The following is a 20,911-nucleotide window of genomic DNA, read 5'->3' on the forward strand; positions in this document are numbered from 1 at the left end:
ATGATTAACACTTTTAAATCAATTGTAAATTACCGTCAAAGACATAAATCTTAAATACAACCCTAACTTGTAATAACTCAATCGGGTAAAGGGATTCAACATAAAATAATACATCCATGATTGCATTATTTGGAGTTTTATAACATTGTCCTTACCGGACAATGATGCTTCTTACAGAACCCGAGGTCCAGGTTCCATCAACTGCATTGAACTGCACTATCTCGCAGTCCACAGGCAAGTTCACCCTTGCTCATGTCAACTTGATTATTTTCTATTACTTTAATGCAAAACTATATACTTATCATTCCTGCATCGCAAATGAAATGTTATTTTCCAACTATGAATATGACTATGTGGCTGGCAATGGAACCATGGTATGTGTTGATATGGTGGAGGTTCCATTGCAATGGGTTATATCACCCTAGGATTAATTACCAATGCCGTCCAGTGATTCTAGCGCCGTACAAACCGCGTTGACCATGAGATCTATAATGGCTCGAAAAGCCAGTTGTATCTTTTCCTTCGCACGCCAACGGATCGGAGAGACGGTGGGGTGCCGGAGGCACCGCCACAATAGGTTGGGAAATCCTTTTAAATCCCCATCCATTGGTGATGTTAATCTCTTCCGATCTATGAAGGATTGTCCAAAGTACACCATGAGTAAAGCCGTATTATCTGGGAAAGTCTACTGGAGGTGTGCGGGTGGACAAAAGGGTGGGTTTGCAATCGCGGAGAAGGCGGTGTGGGCTTGGATCTTTATACCTGGCCTCACACCAAAGGAAGTGTGAACGGGGGCAAGTCCTCGGATGGCAAAAAGGGTGAGATCTCTTGTGGGAAAAGTAACGCACCTCTGCAGAGTGTATCAAATTGTGGCTGTCACTCCTTGTTCCGGAAGGGAACTGCGAACGCGGCAGAAAGGAACTCCACGAAGTTCTAGTCAACCTGTGAAGACTGACGGGCATAGTTTTCATAATAAAAGCAACCTTTTGAAGAAATGTTTTCAAAACATGCATTGACCTGCGATTTCCTGATCAATGGTCGTAGCTAGTGCATCAAACACCTTTTATTCTTTTAGAACTTGCTGAGTACCTCCGTACTCACTTTCTTTCGACACCCTTGCTAGACTGTGATCCTGAAGTGGAGGCTATCAACGATGGAGCACCAGAAGGAGGCTACGAGTTGGTCTACGAGGAACCCGATCTTACCTGGCGGAGTGGAAGGCGTAGACTATGGGATAGTCTACGGACCGGATGACACGGAGGTGGAGGAGTAGTGACATACCCTTAGTATCATAGAGCCGAGCAACGTAGAACTTACCTAAATAAGTTGTTGAGCTCTTTATATTTGTTATGAGTTGTAATCGTACTTAAGTAGTATCTTAGGGTGTTCTCATAGGACCTGTGAGAATACCAACTTGTTAAGACAATGTTTGTAATAAAGTATGGAGTGTTATGACCTGCAATGTTTCTGTTGTACCACTCTGAGGGATATGGCAATTTGTGAGGAAGCCCCTTCACAAAGATCATATCAACGACTTGTATACTACAACATGCAGTGGTATGCTGGGTCACCGCAGCTGGTATCAGAGCAAATGTTGCGACCTTAGGTTGGAAAAACCTAGTATAGGGAAGGAACCTGTAGGAGTTTAGTAGAAATAGTAAAGGATTCTCTAGAAGTATGGTGATTATTCACTTGAGAATAGCAAAACCATATATTTTAGTGCGATAATTCTTTATTATAGCTATTATGATGCATTATCATCACTAATATTCTGCTTTTGTATACAGCCATAATGGCGAACACTTTTCCTAAGAGGACTTTGAGGAAAGTTGAGGGTTGGCTCGGTGATTATGATGGACCAATAACAGCTCTCCTGTGTGGGATGCTGAAGGAACTTCATTGCGATCCACGGATACCTGTTATCAAGTATACTTACTATGATGGGGAAATCCTAGCCAAGTGCGAGTATCGGTCCAACTACCGAAAAGCTGCCGATGAGTCGTATAATGCCATACGGAGAAGCCAAAACTATCACCACAAAGCCTACCATATGGGTCTATTCAAGGCAATCCTTGAGATAAGGCAGCACAAGTCAAGAGAACTGCTATGTTCAGTAGTTTTCTCATATACCTCATGCCGAGGAAGATGAGGATCCCACTCAATCATTTGGTGTTAGCACACAGAAGTCCTGAAGCTGCAGACAAAGACATGGATAGTTGTAAGTCTTTATTGACCACGATGTACCTTTTACACATGAAGATGAGAGGTGAGATTGACCACATGCTAGCTGAGTTCACGGACCCTGATAAAGTCCAAACTCGGATGCGTGATTTGAGGGCACAACCACAACATACTACACCCTTCTTTAACCCAGATAGTGATGTAGATTTGAGTGACCAGTGGTTCAAGAGAAATCTACCTACAAGAGATCCACTTACACCTAACTTTGTCCCGCACTATCCACACGTGTCAGCATCATATGATACTGGATATGGGGAAGACCACTCATGGAACATAAATTGCTCGGAGTCACCGATTGAAAACTCGACGGGTTGGCGTTTCGGGGAACCTTTCGGTGATGAGGAGGAGCCAATTCCATGTGATACCGGAGATGAGAGTGATGCGGTTAACCCGAATGTTAACCAAAGCTTTGAGCAGAAAGAGAAAGACACCAACTCCATTTCTTTGGATTTGGAGATGGGATTACCCAAAACATCCCAGTACGTTGTAGGTGAGAGTTCTGGAACCAAGAAAAAGAAGAAGAAGAAGATGAGGGGTCAAGTTAATAGGAATCCTCCATGGATGACTGGGGAAGAGGAGATGTATTCCACTGGGGATATGTACGAGTCTTTATCTAGTTACTTTGGCATGACGGATCTCTGTCTCGGCACTTCGTCCGATTCAGATTACATACCTACGGGAAGAACTTTCATTCCGGACGGTCTTCGGAGGACAGACCGTTGTACCGGATGGACCCCAGGGATGTACGCGGAGGCGAATGAAGACGATGAGGAGTAGAGTTCCAATGAGGAATAAAGTAATCTAGGTGGTATTGTAATAGAACGTATTTTAAATTTCCGTTGGCTTGGGCTTTGAGCCAAATAAGTGGTTTATATGTACCACATGTAATATAAGTTTGTGAGTGTGTTATGTATTATACGGTGTATATACATAATAAATGTTTGTTTTGGATTTGCTTCTTGATTTCATTGTGTGACTAGTTCTGGGCATTGAGTTGAGCTCAGAAAGCATTTGCATGGTGTAATTATGAGTAATCGCTCTTTCTTACAGGACTAGGGGGAAATGGCGTTAGTAGAAACTGAAGAGGCTCGCAGAGAGCGGGAAGCCAGAGAGAAAGAGGAAGCAGATGCAGCAGCTAGAGCAGAAAACGCACCACCACCACCACACCCAATGTTGCACCCAGACTTCCAACAATATATGAGGTCAATGGAGGAAGATAGGAGGCGTTACTGTGAAAGCCAGAGCAAGAATATGCAGATTTCTTTACCCATGTCATTAATGATAGGGGTAATGAAGGCAAGGGAGTAACACTATCGGACTTCCAAAATGCAAGACCATTACCATTTACATCAGCTCCAGAACCAATGGACGCTGAAGATTGGCTCATGGATACGGAACGGAAGTTGAAGACTGTTGGATGCAACGATGAGGAGAAGATTAGATACACCACGTATCTCGTTGTCGGGACCAAAGATCATGGTGGGAGAACCTTGTAGCAGTACACCCTCCGGATAAGGTATTCACCTGGGAGGAGTTCAAGAAGAAGTTTCGAGATGCTCATGTTCCGGACAGCGTGGTGGAGTTGAAGAAGAGGGAGTTTGAAGAACTGAGACAGAATACTGCACCAATTATGCAGTATGTTCGGGATTTCAATAGGTTATCCAGGTATGCACCTGAGGATGTAGATACCGAGGAGAAGCGGAAGAAGCGGTTCATGAAAGGCATGAATCCATACATGAAGATGCAACTGAGGTTGGCACGGACTGCCGAATTCCAGGAACTGATTGACTCGGCAATCACTTTCGAGGATGACTACAGGCAAGTCCAGGAGGACAGGAGGAAGAGAGCTCGTATAGAGCCAAGGAAGTACCCAATCAGTAAACCAATACCTGATCGGAGTTTCAAACCCAGATATCGACCTACTACTGGTAATCAATATAACCGGGGAGGTCGTAGTCGTAACCCAATTAACCAGATCATCTGCAACAGCTTGTGGCTCGAGAGGGCATTTGCGTAAGGACTGTCAGAAACCCAGAATCATCTGCTATGGTTGTGGGAAGGAAGGACACATCAAGCCGGAGTGTCCGAACAAGTCATCTTGGAGCGGACAGAGCTCTGGAGGACGAGGTGGAAACAACAACAACAACAACAACAACCGCAACAACAACAACAACAACCGCAACTACAACTACAACAACAAGAAGGGAAAGCCTTATGGAAAGCTGAATTGCACATCTTTGGAACAAGCGGAAGAGTCGGATCAAACAGTCTTAGGTACGCTAAGCATTCTTACTCATCCTGGCAAAGTATTATTTGATACTGGAGCAACCACATCATTTCTTGCATTGGAGTTTGTGGAAAAATTCGGGCTTAGATGTTCTAAGTTAGAAACCCCTATAACTGTCCTATCCGCGGGGGGAACGATCTTAGTAACCCACGTGAAAGAAGCACAAGTCCTAACCATATGTGACTGTGTGTATTTCGCGGACCTATTCATCATACCCATGAAGGACATATCAGTCATCTTAGGGATGGATTGGTTGACAGAAAATGGAGCGGTGATTAACTGTGGAGACAAAACAGTGTCACTTCGCAACTCCATCGGAGGTAGAATAGTGTTCCAAGGCGATAGGTACAGTGAGTTGGAGATTGGATTGGAACTCAACAGCCTGAAGGAAGTGAGAATTGAAGATATTCCTGTAGTAAATGAGTTTAAGGATGTATTTCCTAAGGAACTACCAGGGATGCCACCCGATAGAGAGATAGAATTCACAATCGATCTAATTCCAGGCACAGCACCAATAGCACAACCACCATATAAGATGGGACCAAAGGAGTTAGTGGAACTAAAAGCTCAGATAGATGAACTGGAACAGAAGGGATTTATTCAAGAAAGTGTGTCACCATGGGGTACACCAGTTATTTTTGTGGATAAAAGAGATGGAGGAAAGAGAATGTGTGGAGATTACAGAAATTTGAACAATGTAACTATCAAGAACAAGTATCCTTTACCTAGAATTCAAGATCTTTTGATCAAGTTCAAGGAGCAGGAGTCTTCTCAAAGATAGATTTAAGGTCAGATACCATCAAATCAAGATCAAGAAGGAAGATGTACCAAAAACAAGATTCGTATCAAGGTATGGACACCATGAATACTTGGTTGTACCATTTGGACTAACAAATGCACCAGCAATTTTCATGAATTTGATGAACAAGATATTCATGAAGTACTTGGACAAGTTTGTGATAGTGTTCATAGATGATATTCTAATCTATTCCAAAGATAAAGAAGAACATGCCAAACATTTGAAGATAGTTCTCAGAACTTTGAGGGAACATCAGCTATATGCGAAGTTCAGCAAGTGCAAGTTTTGGTTAGATAGTGTTGAATTTCTTGGACATGTGATAACCAAAGAAGGCATAGCGGTGAATCCAAATAAGGTTCAGTCCGTATTGGAATGGAAATCACCTAAAAATGCGAAGGAGATACGAGGATTTCTTGGTATGGCAGGCTACTATAGAAGATTCATAGAGGGATTTTCGAAGATTGCAGGACCAATGACCAAGTTACTCAAGAAAAATGCTCCATTTGTGTGGATCGATGAATGTGAAGCCAGCTTCCAAACACTCAAAGATAAGTTAACCACAAGACCAAGATTGGCAGTTCTGAACCTGGAAAGGATTATACGGTGTATTGTGATGCTTCCAAGAATGGACTTGGATGTGTTCTTATGCAAGATCGGAAGGTAATAGCCTATGGATCAAGACAATGAAACCACATGAACACAACTACCCAAGTACATGATCTCGAGTTAGCGGCAGTTGTGTATGCTTTGAAAAGTTGGAGACAATTTCTATATGGATCCAAGTGTGAGTTATACACCGATCACAAAAGCTTGAAATATTTCTTCACTCGTAAAGAATTAAACATGAGACAGAAGAGATGGTTGGAGTTGATTAAGGATTACGACCTTAAGATCAACTATACCCTGTGCAAAGCTAATGTAGTAGCAGATGCTTTAAGTAGGAAGAGTACGGAGAATCAACCTACGGAATGGGAAATTCCAAAGGAACTTCGGAAAGAGTTAGAAGATGCTCAGATCTTGTTTATTCAAGGTGATGTCAAAGGAAGTTTAGCAACCATGAGGATAATGGATGAGATGTACTCAGACTTGAAATATGAGATTATCCGAAAACAAGCGGATGATTTGTTCATCCAAGAGGAGATAAAAAGGATTGGCGAAGGAAGACCATCGGAATTCCATCTAGGGGATTTTGATTCATTATACTTCCGTAAAAGGATCTGTGTACCGATGATCAAGAAGTGAAGTCAATCATATTAAAAGAAGCACATGAAACCCCTTATTCCATACACCCGGGAAGTACGAAGATGTATATGGATTTGAAGGAGATGTTCTGGTGGAACAACATGAAGAGAGAAATAGCACAATATGTCTCGGAATGTCATACATGTCAACGAGTGAAGGCAGAGCATCAGAGTCCTGCGGGATTACTCAAACCACTAGAGATACCGAAATGGAAATGGGATGAAATAGGAATGGATTTTGTTACTGGTTTACCAATGACTAATAAGAAGAAGGATATGATATGGGTAATAGTGGATAGACTCACCAAGAGTGCTCATTTCATAGCCGTAAACACAAAAGATAATGCAGAAAAGCTTGTGGATATATATGTGAAGGAAATTGTGAGTAAGCATGGAGTACCAAAGAAGATAGTCTCGTATAGAGGTTCGATTTTCACATCAGCATTCTGAAACAACTACAAGAATCTTTGGGATCCAAGTTGGATTTCAGTACAGCATATCATCCACAAACCGGAGGACAAACCGAAAGAACCAATCAGATACTTGAGGACATGCTTAGAGCTTGTGCTCTGAACTTTGGAGGCTCATGGGAAGATCATTTACCTTTAGCGGAGTTCTCATATAACAATAGTTATCAGAGTAGCATTCAGATGGCACCCTACGAAGCACTGTACGGAAGGAAGTGTAGATCACCAATTTGTTGGTTTGAAACCGGAGAAAACAAGGAGTTTACACCAGACTACATCAAGGAGAGACAAGACGTCATCGAGGTGATCCGGGATAGACTCAAGATAGCTCAGAGTCGTCAGAAGAGTTACGCCGACTTAAAGAGAAGAGATTGGGAACCAAAAGTGGGAGACATGGTTTATCTGAAGGTTAGCCCAATGAAAGGACTTAAGAGGTGCGGAGTGAAAGGAAAGTTAAGCCCTCGATATATCGGACCATTTAAGATACTCAATGTAATCGAGGAACAGCTTTTGAGTTGGAATTACCGGCACAACTAAGTCAAATTCATAATGTATTTCATGTATCACAACTCAGAAAGTGTTTGAAGGCACCGGATGATCCTATCACATATGAAGAAATTGAATTGCAATCTGATCTAACCTATGTGGAAAGGCCTGAGAAGATCTTAGTCGTACAATTGAAGAAGTTCAGAAACAGTGGCAATCAAATATTGTAAAGTGCAATGGCAACATCACCCCGAGCGAGAAGCCACTTGGGAGACGGAAGAAGAACTCAGGAAGTCTTACCCCGAGATGTTCAGTACCAATCTTAACTTCGGACGAAGTCTCGTTAAGGGGGAGAGGCTGTAATAACCCAGAACATAGGAACAACGAAGGGTAGATTTAGAAATGGGATGTGCATTTCATCGCAAAACGGGGGAAATTTTCGCGCCTTATTGCAACTAAACCTAAGAGGGATCGAGGTTCTCTCTCATTTTGCACTTAGGGTTAGGCAATGTGAGTTAGGGAAATTTCGACATGATCTCTTTTTGTATCTTGCTTGATTTGGGGAATTGATTTCATTTGACAAGTGTCAATACATTAAACAATAAACAATGAACAATATAAATGGAATTCATAATTCAAACAACTTATGAATTCAAACAACTTTGAATTTCAAAGTGAATCACAAATACAATATTTATTCTAGAATATAAATATCACATCATCAAAAGCTCATAAACAAAAACTTGGGCTTTATTGATAACAACACAGATTACAAAGTCTTTACAATATTCTTGATACAAGAATTGATAAATAAGAAACAGAAATGAAAATGAAGATTACAAGTTTATTCCTAATCTAAAACCTAGACTATATGACTTGGAGAATATCTTCTGGCCATGTCCAACTTCATAAACCTGCAAAACAAAGAATCAAACTAGCCAAAATGTTAGAGTTAGCAAATGACACAATATTCAGCTTTGGACAGAACCAAGTCACAAGACACTTGTGCTTGTCCAAAGCCAAGGACAAGACAAGATAGGATCAAAGTGCAGACCAAAACCGAGCAGCCGGCAGAGGGCTCAAGTTTCAAGATATGAGAGCACACAGCTCAAGTGTGTTGGCAGAATAAAGAAGGCAATGCAAGGGATGAGTCACAAAGTGACCAGGCCTTGTGTGTCATGGTCGAGTAAAAGAAGAGATGGTATAAAAGGATCACAAACCCTAGAACCAAAGGCACGATCGACCGTGATAAGAATCACCAGGTAAGGGTGAAGTTTGAGCAACACATAGTTCATCCCTGTTCTTGCTTAAGAACAAAGCACAAACACACAAAACCTCAGCCATCGTAAATCATGGTGACCTGAGAAGATCATCCAAGATCTGGAGGTGAAGGGCTTTGCACAAACCACAAGATCGCAACAACAAAGCATTACTTTCTAGGAGCCGGAACAAGGTATACCTAGTTCCCGGAAGAGATCCAATGGATCTAATCCATCATATACATAAGCATGGGATGAGCAGATGCTCATATGGGTAGATCATCACTTGGTTTTCACCAAGGATTACCGCTACCAAAGGCTACTAAGATAGACACTATCCAGATACGTATCATGTGCACAGAGGCTAGAAAGCATGAACAGATGCACACTAGCAAGATCACATGCACAGATAGCACCAAGAGATAGCATAGATTAGCAGCTAAGACTACACGTAAGATCCTAAGCAAGCAACCATCAAAAACCCTAGATTTCTTCACAGGCAAGCATATTGGCATTCATACTTAATATGATCCCCAAATATGCAAGCAAAGTGAGTAGCCAACAAGATCAAATCAATCATGTGAGCAACCAATCAGTAGCAAGCTACTGAGGTCACATCACACTTAGCACCAATTAAAGAAAGCCAAATAGATCACATCACTATCCGTAAATGGATTCAGATTTTAACCGCTTGTAAAAGAATCATGAACAAGCAAACTCATATACAAGCAAGACATTTAAATCATCACCGCATAAGCAGTTCATCCTAATTAAATAATCCAAGCATGAATTTATTACAGATCCATGCTAAACATGACAAAATAAAGATATCGCAAGACAACTTAATTCATAGCCACTAGAGCAACTCTAGATAGCTAGAAATAAGCAACAGCACAAGTAAGCAACCACACAGTGATGCTTGAGCATCAGCATCACTAAATAATTGATTCATATAGCCACAGAATTAGCCAGTAAGCAATCACTGACAAGCTATTGATCAAATTGATCAATCATAGCAAGCCAAGCTACACAGAGGGATTAGCCAACAAGCAAGAAATGATCCAATGGATCATTGGCTTGCAGAATTAGTACTGAATTATATCACAGGCACCTCTGGCACACACACAAGTGTCACAGATGCATCACAAGTGCACCTAGACAAGCAAGTATGAATAAACCAAGAAGCATAGCAAGCCTATAAGCATGAACAAATAGGTATATCAAGCCATAAGCAAGCACAAAGATAGCATGGCAAGTATAGAGCAAGCTAGGAGTAGCAGAGAAGCAAGCATAACATGAACAGCAAGCAAATCGACATGTACCAGTACCAATAACTAGTAATCTGACCATAAGCTTGCAGTAAACCGAAGCACAGCAAGATTGCGCAGCAGTAGCATGACTCTAGATGATCACAAGATCACCAGAGAGTGACATAGCATGAGGAGGAAGAAGCACAGTAACAAGGGGAGGCGCACAGAGGAGTAGGAGGAGGAACAGAGAACCTTACCCGCGCCTGGAGGCAGAAGCTATGGCATGGCGAGGCAGTGCCCGCGCGGCCATAGCAAAGCTCGCAAAGTTGTAGTCGCCGGCGTTACGCCGACGAACACCACCACAAAGAAGACAAAGACGGAGACGACGGCACAGGCGCTGCGAGCAGCACCCGCGCCAGGTCGGTCTCGGAGGCGCTCACGTCGATGGCGAGGGCGAGAGCTCGTCGGAACTTCACAATCGCCCGAGGCGATTCTCCAGTGGATCCAGATCGAGGCGATCCGCCAGGAGAAGACGAAGAGAGGAAAACTGCTCGGACAGATCGATAGATCTGCTCGAGGCGGTTCTAGATCGGTAGGTGGCTACGGCGGAGGAGGCCGGTGATGGCCGGAGCAGAGCGGCGGCCATGGCGGCGACGCCATCGCCACGGATCGCCGCAGGCTAGGGTTAGACGAGTGAGGAGAGGGCCGTGTGAGTGTGTGTGTTGTGGGCCGCTTTGGCGCCACCGAACCCAAAAGGGGGCCAGCCTATTTGGGCCGTCCCTGGGTTAGTTTAATTGGGCTGGGCCCAATATGGGTCCAGGGGGTATTTTGGTCATTTTACAATTAATAAAAGACCAAAACTTTACCAAATTTTTATAAATCATAAACAACTCTAAAAATCCAATAAAAATTGGATTTATAAATGAAAAATAAATCTTAACCAGAATAAAATATGAAATGAAATTATGGAACAAATTCAAAATTATGAATTTTTAGAATTTAAATAATAACTTGGAATTTTAAATTATTATTTCCTTGTATTTAAAATTCAAGGAAAAATCTCAAATAAGTTCAAATACTTATTTTCCAACATTTCAAAATGGGATTCTATTATTCCAAGTCATTTCATTTGAACAAGGGAATTTTTCCTTAAAACTACTATATTTCTTTTTATTCCAAAAACTATAGAGGTAACTCTATAATTTCAAATTATTTTGGAATGACTAAGGTAATTATCAAGTAAAATCATTTTACTTTGAAAATTGTTGTACTTTGTGTGAATTACCATGATTAACACTTTTAAATCAATTGTAAATTACCGTCAAAGACATAAATCTTAAATACAACCCTAACTTGTAATAACTCAATCGGGTAAAGGGATTCAACATAAAATAATACATCCATGATTGCATTATTTGGAGTTTTATAACATTGTCCTTACCGGACAATGATGCTTCTTACAGAACCCGAGGTCCAGGTTCCATCAACTGCATTGAACTGCACTATCTCGCAGTCCACGTGCAAGTTCACCCTTGCTCATGTCAACTTGATTATTTTCTATTACTTTAATGCAAAACTATATACTTATCATTCCCGCATCGCAAATGAAATGTTATTTTCCAACTATGAATATGACTATGTGGTGGCAATGGAACCATGGTATGTGTTGATATGGTGGAGGTTCCATTGCAATGGGTTATATCACCCTAGGATTAATTACCAATGCCGTCCAGTGATTCTAGCGCCGTACAAACCGCGTTGACCATGAGATCTATAATGGCTCTGGAAAAGCCAGCTGTATCTTTTCCCTTCTGCACGCCAACGGATCGGAGAGACGGTGGGGTGCTGGAGGCACTGCCACAATAGGTTGGGAAATCCTTTTAAATCCCCATCCATTGGTGATGTTAATCTCTTCCGATCTATGAAGGATTGTCCAAAGTACACCATGAGTAAAGCCGTATTATCGGGGGAAAGTCTACTGGAGGTGTGCGGGTGGACAAAAGGGTGGGTTTGCAGTCGCGGAGAAGGCGGTGTGGGCTTGGATCTTTATACCTGGCCTCACACCAAAGGAAGTGTGAACGGGGGCAAGTCCCTGCGGATGGCAAAAAGGGTGAGATCTCTTGTGGGAAAAGTAACGCACCTCTGCAGAGTGTATCAAATTGTGGCTGTCACTCCTTGTTCCGGGAAGGGAACTGCGAACGCGGCAGGAAAGGAACTCCACGAAGTTCTAGTCAACCTGTGAAGACTGACGGGCATAGTTTTCATAATAAAAGCAACCTTTTGAAGAAATGTTTTCAAAACATGCATTGACCTGCGATTTCCTGATCAATGGTCGTAGCTAGTGCATCAAACACCTTTTATTCTTTTAGAACTTGCTGAGTACCTCTGTACTCACTTTCTTTCGACACCCTTGCTAGACTGTGATCCTGAAGTGGAGGCTATCAACGATGGAGCACCAGAAGGAGGCTACGAGTTGGTCTACGATGAACCTGATCTTACCGGCGGAGTGGAAGGCGTAGACTATGGGATAGTCTACGGACCAGATGACACGGAGGTGGAGGAGTAGTGACATACCCTTAGTATCATAGAGCCGAGCAACGTAGAACTTACCTAAATAAGTTGTTGAGCTCTTTATATTTGTTATGAGTTGTAATCGTACTTAAGTAGTATCTTAGGGTGTTCTCATAGGACCTGTGAGAATACCAACTTGTTAAGACAATGTTTGTAATAAAGTATGGAGTGTTATGACCTGCAATGTTTCTGTTGTACCACTCTGAGGGATATGGCAATTTGTGAGGAAGCCCCTTCACAAAGATCATATCAACGACTTGTATACTACAACATGCAGTGGTATGCTGGGTCACCGCAGCCGAGGATCGTCATCAACACACGTCGCCTCATGATCATCGTCGACCATCACCACCTCATGACCACAATCGACATGCATCACCACATGACCGTCACCGACACAAGTCACCTCATGATCATCGTCGACCATCACCACCTCATGACCACCATCGACATGCATCACCATATGACCATCGCCGACACAAGTCACCTCATGATCGTCGTCGACCATCACCACCTCATGACCACCATCGACATACATCACCACATGACCGTCACCGACACAAGTCACCTCATGTTCACCATCGACCAACACCTACCAAGGATCTTCGACGACACCCCCCAAGACATGGTGATGATGCAAGAAGACGAGATCATCGACATGAAGCGGCCAAGGCTACAAAGAACAACAACACCAACCATATGGTGTCCACAAAGCCTAGCGCCACCACCAAAATGGCATCTCCAAGACCGCCTACACATGAGAAGATCTCTAATGGTGCGAGACAAGATACTACATCAACAAGGAAGATGACGCCAAGTGCAAAGAAAGAGGAACCACATCTTATGGTGCTTCCCTCTCCTACCACCATCACATTGAAGTCTCCAAGACCACCTACACATGAGAAGATCTCCAATGGTGCAAGACAAGGCGCTACACCAACAAGCAAGATGGTGCCAAATGCCAAGAAAGAGGGACCACATATCATGGTGCTTCTCCCTCCTACCGCCACCACCATAATGGCGCCTACAAGAAGCTCAAGCCCCAAGATGAAGACGATGTAGTCTACACTTCAAGATGAAGGACGGTCTACACAACTTTATGCCAACATGACAATGATTTGTCCACCAAGACCACGTAGCTCCCAATGCCTTCGTTGCACACAAGACGGTCATCATCTTTGGGAATGCCCCAATCTCCATTGTGATGTGTGCACATCCAACAAGCACATGACATGGGAGTGCAACACATCTCAAGCCCACAAGCTCTACTTCGCCCAATTGGATGCCCAATTCAACAACAAGACACTTCAAGATACCATTGTCTTCAAAGAATGGTGCAAGGAAATGGCAAGAGGACGACTATGAAGTCCACACTTCAAGATGAATCACGAGAAGGCCAAGTCAAGGGTGACGTTGATTCGAGCCTAGCTCTCAATAACACCATAGCGCCATCAAATAGTGTCAACATGGGAGGCGATGGAGTTGAGACGGTTGAGCATGGGATTCTCCCTTCAACCAAGGAGGCAAATGGAGTTGAGAATGGTGAGCATGGGATGATCCCTTCACCAATGGAGGCGCATGGAGATGAGAAAATCGAGCCTACTCCAATATGCTTGATTGAGGAGATGGTACCAATCCCATGTGAGAATGAGAGCCACTTAGCCCACTTGAGTGAGAGTGATAGTGAGTTGAGTGACTCCCACCCAATATGTGAGTTTGAGTGCCTCACATTTGCCGAGCTAGAAGTTCTTGAAGCCAATATGACCCCCAAAGACAAGGCCGAGTGCAAATCCTACTTCAAACACTTTGAGAGCAAGAGTGACACACCACATGAGTTGAGTGAGGATGCTTTGGTTTCTAACAACTTAACCTCTACTCCTCTTGTGTTGTCTTCCTCTTTGCTAGGTTGCTCGGACATCGACGACGCCATTGACATGGAGATGAGGGACTCCACTATATGTGAGATGAGGGACTCCACTATATGTGAGATGAGCGACTCCACTATATGTGAGATGAGCGACTCCACTATATGTGAGATGAGCAACTCCACTATATGTGAGATGAGTGAATCCACTATACATGAGCTTGAGTGCCTCCACCTTGTGGATATGAGTGATACACCATGTGAGATGAGAGTGGTAGTTGATAGGTCATGTGAGGCCATTTCGAATTCTAACAACTTACCCTCTACCTCTAGTGTGTTTCCTTGTGTCTCATTAGGTACCATGGATGACGAGTTCCCGATCATGGAGAAGATGTACATGGTGCATGAAGATGATGCTATCACACCATGCTTGATTGAAGATGAACATGGAGGCCACATGGAGCCTACCTCTTCCACAACACCTACCGCAAATGAGTCGGACTACAAAGGTACCAACATAGGTGTTGATGATGCCATGATCCCACTAGTGGACATGATGATTTGTGAGTTCATGCATGATGATGATGATACAATTGCTATGTCATATGCTTCATTCATTCCTCCATGTGATGCTTTGCTTGATAACATTGTTGATCATGTGGAATTACTTGCTTGTGACAATATGATCATGCCATGCCATGAGTGTTTCAATATATCTCCCATTGCATGCAACTTGTCGAACAATTTCTCTTTCCCATGTGTTGCTTGCAATGACGATAATGAGAATGCTAACGCTTGTGTTGTGACAACCTTGATGAACAATTGCTCTTTCCCTAGGTTTGTCGACAATAATGATAAAATGTTAAACATGTTTTGTGCTAGATGCTTGCAATACTCTCCCATTAATGCAACCAAAATGTTGAATACTTGCTCTTTCCAAGGCTTGGTTTGCAATGATGTTAATATGCTTGTAAATGAGATTGCCCCCATAGCTCTCTCAAATTGTGGAGACTTTGCATATATCCATGTTGAGCAAGTTCCCATGTTTACTCCGCATATTCACCATATCTATTATGATGCTTCGCTTAACGCTAATGGTGATGTGCAAAAGACATGGACCATCATGATGGATGATGTGTTCATCTACCATGCACACACGTTCTTTGCTTTACCTATTGTGTGTGTAGGTACAAGAATGCCAATGTCAACCTCGATTGAGCACGAGTTGACAAAGAGAGCTCTAGAGAGCATAATACAAGTGAGTTCAAGATCGAACCCGACTCTAATACCTTTCCCATGCTTTGCATTGAACATGTCGAACAGTTTCTCTTTCTCTTGGTTCCTTGGCAAGCATGATGATGTGATTCTTACCGTGGGTGTTGCCTCAAACAAGTTGACCAATTCCTCTTTTATTTGGTTTGTAGGCACGCACGGTTGTGCAAATTTCTACTTGGTGAACTTTTTGGATGATATGTTGTGTGTTGCACCAAATATTAGGACCAATTTCTCTTTCCAATGGTTTGTGTGCACACACGTTGATTATATTTTGGACACTCTTCCGTATGTGATTTTGCCAAATTCTCCTCTTATTGCTTCGAGGATGTTGAATAATTTCTCTTTCCGATGCCTTGAGTGCAATAATGCACATGAGTTTCTACATGAGATGGATACCATGGTCGTCTCACAATTTGAAGTTTTTGTGTTCCCACATTTGGAAGATGTTCATATGGAGTTCTTACACATTGACCTTGCACATGCCTTATTCTTGATAAATTTGTGTTGTGCTAACGGTGTTGTGAACATGAATGGACATGTCGTTGATGATATGCTCCTCTATCACGCACACATATACTTTGCTTGGTCTTTGTTGTGTGAAGGTACATGTGACTTGTGGATGAGCGTCAATGAGTGGTTCCGCCCACATACTTCGACGACACAAGATCTATCGATGATATCACACCGACATTATGCAAAGGTGACCTCCTTCTACTTGCGCTCTCTTGCTAAACCCGTGGAACATTGGCTATGCTTTGAGTGTTGTTTGGCTTTTCTTGTGCTATTGATAGGGCTCTTGACAAGTGAAGCGACATTCAAGCGTTGGTGTCATCTACCTCCTCTACACATTCATGAAGATTTATCGTCGAGGACGACTCTTTTTCAAGTGGGGGGAGATGATGCAGCCCGACCTTCGGTCTTCACCGCATCATGTGCTTCATCGCCAAGACGACACGCTAAGGTGAATCTTCTCCTTTACGCGTGCCTCGAATCGCCTACTTGGGACGATATACTACTTCATACTCCGACATATCTTGATGATAGGAACTCGACGACAAGTACGGAGAGAAGAGAGGATGCCATGGAGACCCGAGGACGCAAGGCCGATGTCACGGAAGCATGGAAGAGAAGGAGAAAGAGGAGCTGGACGCTCCAGGCCGGAACTTCCGCCCCTGAAGGCCGGAACTTCCGCCCATGACCGAAACTTCCGCCTCGGAGGACCGGAACTTCCGCCCGCCGGAACTTCCGCCCAAGTTCCGCCCAAGTTCCGAAAGTCCGTCAAAACCATACTGGATGTTACTGCGAGGAAATGGCCGAATTCCGGAACTAGGCCGGAACTTCCGCCCAGACCGGAACTTCCGGCCTCCAGGACCGGAACTTCCGCCCAGATGCTTTGAAGATGTTGTCTAAAAGGAATCCAGCCGGAACTTCCGCCCACGACGACCGGAACTTCCACCCGACCGGAACTTCCGCCACTCAGGACCGGAACTTCCGCCCATACGCATTTCAGCACCAAAACTGGCAGATTCAGCTTGTAACTTATCCCTTCGCCCCACCTACTATAAATAGCCTAATTGGCTCAGATCTGAGATTAGACTTGATGTAAAATTAAACCTGAGCTTAGCTCACCCTTGTGGGAACCCTACCTAGATCTTTGATCTTGTACCCACCCGGGCTCCTTATCGACTTGTCAAGATCTCTTTGGTGACTTCTACCGTTTGTTTGATCTTTTGCTTGCACTTCTACCTATTTGGTCTTTTGCTTGCACTTCTATCAACCTTCCGGTCTTTTCACCCTTCTAGATCTTGCGAGCTTCGATTTGTCGATCTCTTTGCGGGACTTCTACCGGAAGGTCTTTTCTCGCAACCTCTATCGAGTTGGTGTATCGGGCCAACGAGGGAAAACCGGTTTGTGTGCGTGTGTGTGTTGTATCCCCACGATTCCCCCTCGCGTTCTTCGTGTTCATCGCGTTCATCCACCTACCCCCACGAGTTCCACCCAAATCCGTGAAGATCGGGCACATCCTTGGGCTTAGCCCTTATCAAAAGGTCTTTACTATATCGCATGATCCAGATATTACATAATAATTACAAGTTGCATAGCACAAGGCTAGCTCAATATCAGAGTTTACAACGAAACATATCAGCATGGAGCCCTTCATCTTCATGTGCCACAGGCGAGCATGTCGAGTATAGACTCGTAACCCAAACCATCGAACCTCACTCGTTCATCGGAATATCTGCAACATAAAACGTTGCAGCCACGCAGGGTCAATACATTTGGAATTGTATTGGCGAGTATGACTAGAGACTCATAACAAACCAATTAAGTACATTTTCAAGGCGAGGGTTCAAACTTTTATTTTGCACAAAGCAATCATATTATCATCCTAGTTTTTATCCCAGCGATTTTAATCTCCGAACTCCTATAGTGCGCATGTGAGTAGACCAAGCCCAGGGCCCCTACCATGCTAATCTCCTTTTCTTTATTGCACATGTCAGTAAGTAAGGCTCAATACCCTTACCATGCTAATCTCCACTCCATTAGTGTACATGTCAGTAAGTCAGGCTCTACACCCTTACCATGTCACTCATCACCAATGTACATGTCAGTAAGTCTGGCTCAACACCCTTACCATGCCACTCACCACCAGTGAACATGTCAGTAAGTCAGGCTCAACGCCCTTACCATGCCTCCCTCCAATCAACTAGTATACATGTCAGTAAGTCAGGCTTTCTGCCCTTACCATGCCACTCGACCTATACATGTCAGTAAGTCCAGCTCAAACCCCTTACCATGTCGGTCGATCTACAACCTTCTCAAGTACTATTCATATCCGCCCCAATTCATCCAATTGTTATTTTGTCGACTAAAACTAACCTTTCAACTAATACATACCCATGACATGATATTCCACCCACTTATAAAGTAAGCGTATCCAAGCAATCAAACATAGGTTGACGAGAAATGAATCCAATCATAATAAACATATGGCTATCCTGCGCGGGTTTCATAGCAATAGCACACAATCCATCAATAACAATCCTACACATGTACTTGTACTAAAATTCTACTACACATATAGGAAAACAATAGATCTGTTATGATCAAAAGTTCAACTTGCCTTATTTATCGCTGTCGTTCGCACTCTCTTTACAAGAAGAGACCTTACACACCGCACGATCTAGACGATAAAATAATCACAATAAATATCCAGAGAGCACAAACAGAGAAAACACATAACAAAATAATGCATGCATGCTCTCAAAATAGTTTAGGTTCGAAACTATTTTATAAGAATTTGTTTATTCAATAGCAATTTCAAAAAAAGGCATTTTAATACAAACTGTGAACTTATGCAAAAAAATAATTTCGAAAATCACAAATAAGTATTCTAGTGTATGGGAGATTTCATTATATTTAATTTGCGACTGAAATCAACTTAAGATCATTTATATAATTTAAAATATAGCGAAAATACTATAAACACTATTATTAATTTGAAAAATCCTTAAGTTGCGTCAAATCTCAAATTAACAGTACCAAGTTGTGCTTATCATTTTTTTGAATCCAATGATATATTATTTGTTCAAATCCGAGTTATGAAAATATATTTATGATTTTTACAAGATTAAACATTTCGCGGACCTTTTATATTTTTGTCCGAAAAGTGGTCAGAAAAAGTTTCTCGGATGGAGAAACTTTCTACACGAAAGTTACAGAGAATTCAATTACAAACTCAATGCAAAAGGAATCATCTAAAACGGAGCTATGGATCAATTGATACGAAATTTTAAAGTTTTAGATCAGCTAGCATCAATCGTAAATCGAGAATCGATCGGATATGCCCAGCAGTCGGATATGCAGGTGTCAGTTCAGTCTAAACAGACCATTGGATTTGGATCTAACGCCGTATGGGGAATATATGTCTCATACCTATGAGCACAGCACAATGAAACTGTCGGCGTGATTGAAGTGAACGTGCCGGCCTGGGGGTTAGAGTCGTTCACGTCGGCCAGATGCTCCTCCGGCCTGGGGTAGTGGTCGACGGGGTTGCGGGGCTTCATGGGGATTCTCAGAGACTGGCTATTCAGCGTCTCCTCCTTCCTCGGTCGACGATGGCAGTGGGCTGGCCGAGCTCTGTTGCGGCGGAACTCCGGCGAAAGCTCCGGCGATGTTTCCTCGGCGTTCTAGTGGCCTGCAGATCGGGGAAAAGAGGATGGGAGCGAAGTGGTAGATCAAGGGGAAAAATATTGGTGCAGGCGAGAGGGTCTCAGGAGGTCTGAGACGACGGTGACATTAACGGATTAACCTCCGAAGCTCAGCGATGGCGGCGGCGGCTCGAACTCCGGCGAGAAATTTGCGCAGCCTGGCGGCGCAACAATTGGGGATTTCGGGGAGCAAAAACGGAGAAGATTATGGGGTATTTATAGACGAAGTTTCGTGGAAAAAGGGGTAAAAATCCGAGAGAAATCGGGCGAAGTAGTTGGCACTTCTCGCGTCTGTAACAAACTCGTACGCAGGTTGGACTCTATCCCAAGCTAGAAGATGATCGTGGGTCCCAGCGATTATTGGAAAAAAAAAAAAAAGAAGCTGCTGCGCTGCTGCCTCGCATGTGCGTGCCGCTGGGCCAGCACGGCCGTACACGAGCGCGGCCGTACGCGACTCGCATATACGCAGGCTGCCTGGCTCGATGATGAGCTCGTTCGTTGCCTTGCCACACTTTTTTTTTCTTTATTCTCTTTTCTTCTCCGTTCTAGTTACTAAAACAGACGCAAATAAAAATACTAAAATTTGTAAATACTCCCAGTATTGTATCTAGATTTAATGGACACAGCCCCAATCCAGTAAAGCACTAGGATAAAAATAGTTTGCATATAGATTAATCAACAAGGAGCAAAACTAGTAATATAAAACACTTTTATGCAAGAAACATGTAAAACATTTTCTAAAACTGAAACTTTGACAGGCTGATATGATGCAATGCATAAATTTTAAAATTCTCAGATTTTGGGATGTTACATAGGTTCCTGCAAATTGTGAGTGCATTCTTGTGCATTAATGAGTCTCTCTTTATCATCAATGATATAAGGATTCAACCTTCAAAAAAAAAATGATATAAGGATTATCACTGTAACTTTCTATGCAAAAATTAAGGATAGAAGAGACAT

General features: G+C 43.0%; 1 long non-coding RNA gene across 1 annotated transcript; it reads right to left on the reverse strand.

The window, feature by feature from the left end:
* Nucleotides 1-17,776: 17,776 nt before the first annotated feature.
* On the reverse strand, nucleotides 17,777-20,315 carry LOC127333442 (uncharacterized). The gene is made up of 4 exons (XR_011751966.1): nucleotides 20,053-20,315; nucleotides 19,677-19,938; nucleotides 18,865-18,924; nucleotides 17,777-17,979 (listed from the first exon to the last, which is right to left on the reverse strand). It is a non-coding gene; the product is annotated as an uncharacterized lncRNA (long non-coding RNA).
* Nucleotides 20,316-20,911: the final 596 nt, after the last annotated feature.

Source organism: Lolium perenne, chromosome 2, assembly GCF_019359855.2.
Source record: "Lolium perenne isolate Kyuss_39 chromosome 2, Kyuss_2.0, whole genome shotgun sequence".
Lineage (NCBI taxonomy): Eukaryota > Viridiplantae > Streptophyta > Magnoliopsida > Poales > Poaceae > Lolium > Lolium perenne.